The 4,237-nt window shown below is 51.9% G+C and overlaps 1 pseudogene; it reads left to right on the top strand.

Annotated features, from left to right (window-relative positions):
* The first annotated feature begins 953 nt into the window (after positions 1-953).
* Positions 954-2,643, top strand: LOC136542863 (probable E3 ubiquitin-protein ligase EDA40; annotated as a pseudogene).
* The last annotated feature ends 1,594 nt before the right edge of the window (positions 2,644-4,237 follow it).

Here is a 4,237-nt window from a genome sequence, read left to right as displayed (position 1 = left end):
GGGAAAGGGTTCAGGGAAGGGCTCACGCCATGCAATTACTTATAGATTCACATGACATTAGACGGAAGAAAGACTGCGGGATGTTGCGACCGGTGCAGTGGGTCCAAGGCAAACCTTAGATGCACCTGTACGGAGGCTTGGATCAGGCAAGCGATGACGTCGATGTGGGCGTCGGCGTGGTGGCGACTCGCTACGAGGAGGTGGGCGGCTGGCTCGGGGCGGATGGGCGTCAATCTAGGCAGAGCTGAGGCAGATGGACGGCTGGCTGCGGACGGACGGCCAACTGAGGATGGGACGCCGGCGGCCGAAGGCGGAAGGGCCACCAGCCCGCCGGGCTGACGGGCCGCCGCCTCCTGGCTGGAGGCGGGCGGACCACCGGCCGAGCTAGGAGAGTGGAGGCGGGCGGGCCACTGGCCGGGGCGGGTGGAGAGGAGGACGCTGCGACGGCCGGGAGCTGGGCGGCTGGAGAGGCGGAGGTGGCGACGGCCGGGAGCTAGGCGGCGGGTGGAGATGCGGATGCGACTCGAGGCTGAGGGCGCTGGGGGATGGATAAGGTCTGATGTTTTTTTTTCATTCTTTGCCTTTTAGAGTCCACAGGCGCAAAGCCGCCAATATATTGGCCGGCGAAAGCGCAAAGAAGCCCGCGAAGCAAAAACATAGGAGGGAAAATTGGCGCGCTTTTGATCCTAAATTACCCTGTGTACAAATGTGACAGATAAATTGCGTAACTCACAGGGAATTGTAGGTAATTATCCTGTGAGCTAATTTCCCTGTGCGTATGACTTAAACCGACAAGGTTATATGTATTACCCTGTGAGTTTAGAGAACCGACAGGGTAAATTATATTTTCCCTGTGAGTTTTCGTGCAACCGACAGAAAAAATATACAGCACACAAGAAAAATCTAGTTTCCAGTTGCTGGGGTGACAACAGTGTCCTCTACACCTCTTCCATATGGATGGGGAGAACAGGCCCAACGTCTGGCTCCGCAGGATGAACGACGACCGCAGGCATGGCAGCACTAGTGCTGCTGGTGGCAGCGCCAATGGGTGGGTGCTCAGGGACACCATTTCCCGGCATGAGACTTGCGGCCATCTCGTGAAGCAGGGTTGGGAGACCGCAGGCGATGGAGATGAGGACACCCCTGCAATAACGGTGGTCGGTGCCTGGGACAATGCAGGGACAACGGAGAAAGACCTACAATTTTCAAAACCAAATCTGATTTCTTTGGGCAATAAAGGTTTTCCTTGTATTGAGATATACTCCCACAACAACACAATCCAAATCCCCTAAAAATCATTTAATGTCCCCACATAGAAAAAGAGTTACTAATTTAGCAAAAAAAATAAATATACGAAGGGAATTCATATAAATTATGACATACCAAACCTATGAAAATGTATCCCACACTTTTATTCAGGTGCATACATAGAAAAATAATATTCCACCACAAATGTTTTTTTACCAACTAATGCTCATGTCACTGCATATTGTGCTAGACATGTTGTGGCCTTGCTGCTGGGGCCTGCATCGTCGTCAGCCACGAGGTCATCGCCTTCTCCTCGTCAGCCAGCAGGCTGTTCCCGCTCTGGAAGATGACCGCCTTCGGACAGCAGCAGTCGCTGCAGGCTGTCGACTCCCTCGTCGCCGATGGCGGCACCAACATTGTCAAGAAGCTGCGGAAAGCTGCCAGGATGGTGGAGGACAGGCAAGCCAGGAACCCGGTGTGCAGCATCATCCTGCTCTCTGACGGCGTGGACTCCTACAACTTCCTGCCATGGGACGGCTCGGCGCTGGACTACGTGCCGCTCGTCCCGCGCTCCATCCTTCCCAGGTGCGAGCTCTACGTCCCGATCCATGCCTTTGGCTTCGGCATGGACCACGACTCCAGGGCGATGCACGCCGTCGCCCAGATGTCCAGCGGCACCTTCTTATTAATCGACGTGGTGGGGTCGATCCAGGACGCCTTCGCGCCGTGCATCGGCGGGCTCCTCTCTGCGTGGTGGCGCAGGAGACGCGGCTCAGGGTCGAGTGCGCCGACTAAGGCGTGCTGCTGATCATGTCCACTATGTCTGGCAGCTACGCCAGCAGAGTGGACGGCAACTGCCGCGTCGCCTTCATCCACGTCAGCCGCCTCTACGCCGACGAGGAGAGGGACTTCCTCGTCACCGTGCGCGTGACGCCGTCACACATGTCCATTGCACTCGTCCGGCCGAGCTGCACCTACCACGACACAGTCACCACGGAGATGGTGCGGGTTGGAGGCGACCCGGTGATGCTGCTCTGCCCAGAGTTCCCGGTGAGCGCGGCGATGTCCCTGCAGCTGGAGCGCGAGTGTCGCGGTAGGAGGAGGGCGACTACACCCGCGCGGCTTCTGGAGTCGTGCGCGTCGCTGTCCTGGGACCAGCAAAAGCAGGCGCTAGTGGCCGAGCGGCGGGAGATGCAGGAGCGCGCGCTGAAACCGCAGCTGTATGAGGGGTCTGGCGACGCCTATATCCTGTCCGGGCTGAGCTCCCACTCATGGCAGCGTGCCACTGTGCTTGGCGACTCGACGGACCTCACGGGCCTCGTCCGCAGGTACCAGACGACGTCCATGGTGGACATGCTCAACCGGTCACAGGGGCTTTGGATCCCCTTGCAGTAGCGTGCTGGCGGAGGGAACGCCGGGAACTGAGTGGTTGACTATTATGTTGGCAACTATGATGAAGATGGTGACATTGACTATCGAGTGGTAGAAACAGGAGGCCAAACACAATGGAGAAAGATTTTCAATTTTTAAAACCACATCGGATTCCTTCAGGCAAAAAATGTTTTTCCTGTATTGAGATATAAAACCAGGGAAAATGTATCCCGCACTTTAAATCATGTGTGCTTGCTACTACTTTTTATACCAACCCGCTGAGCCACATCAAAACAAAAAGATGTTCACATGCTAATCCTTTATGTACCGACGCACCACCTCATGACACATCTTGCCACAACGAAACAAAATAAATGTCCGCTTGCTACTACTTTCTATATCAACTAACTGCTCAGGCCACACTAAAAAGAAAATGTTCACTCGCTACTACTTTTATACAAAAGGTGTGGTAGGGGCCATGACGGTGGTAGAGGCCATGACGGTGGGCTGGAAGTAGCATTGGCTTGCCAACAGCTGGATTTTTTTTTGGTTTTTTTATAAAACTATTACCCCCCGGTTTGTATTACGAGCCGAGGTATTCTTCATTTCTAAAGTCGATTTGAAACCAACAGAGACGAGATTACTGCTGACCTTTCGCCAACGAGGGCAAAAACCGGTGATGGGCACTTTTGAACCAACGGCGATGACATATCTGTAGTTGTGAACTTCCTATCTTGTATGGTTCTATGTAGTAAGAGTTTTAGTTCTGGTCCAAACCACATAAGAGTTTCTATAAGAGATGTTATTAAAACTTCCATGTTTGGCTTTTATATCATATTATATGCAATGAGATTACAGGTGCACGTAGTTCTTGTGATGGCGCGATGCATCACAACATTCCCAATTGTAGATCTACACAGTGGGTAGGGCGGTTGGTAGAAAGTAAGTGATGTGCCAAGGATGTCGTGTGCTGTGGAGAACTGAGTGTGGACTATGTGGGCAAGTATGAAGAAGATGGTAACATTTACGATTGAGTGGTAGAAAGTGGTGGCCAAACACAATGGAGAAAGACCTGTCATTTTCAAAACCAAATCTAATTTCTTTCCACGTATTGAGGTATACTCCCACAATAATACAATCCAAAGCCCCTAAAAATCATTTCATGTCCCCTCATAAAAGAACTTATTAATTTAGCAAAAAATAAATATATGTAGGGAATTCATATAAATGTTGACATACAAAACCTAGAAAAATGTATCCCACATTTTTACCCAGGTGCATACATAGAAAATTCATATTTTACCACAAATGTTTTTTATGTACCGATGATCATGTCGCTGCAAATTGTGATGGACATGTTCTGGCTCTTATAAATGTTTTTGTCATGTGTGAACTTGCTAGGATGTCATCGTCGTCGTCGTCAATGTCGGCAATGCTGTCTCCGAACCACAATGTAGATGTCATTGTTGATGCCTTGCTTCCCGCCGCCGTGCGCCACCTGGTCGGTGACCTTCTCTAGCGCAACGTGGTTTGGTAGAGTGCCGCCGCGGCCGCCAACGTTGACGACGAGGAGGATGTGGAGGAGGCCTGGGATAGAGGCCTCTTTGAGCTGCCCTGC

Source organism: Miscanthus floridulus, chromosome 3 (assembly GCF_019320115.1).
Source record: "Miscanthus floridulus cultivar M001 chromosome 3, ASM1932011v1, whole genome shotgun sequence".
In the NCBI taxonomy this organism is placed as follows: domain Eukaryota; kingdom Viridiplantae; phylum Streptophyta; class Magnoliopsida; order Poales; family Poaceae; genus Miscanthus; species Miscanthus floridulus.
The sequence above is the reverse complement of the archived record's forward strand: the minus strand, read 5'-3'. Positions and strand labels throughout refer to the sequence as shown.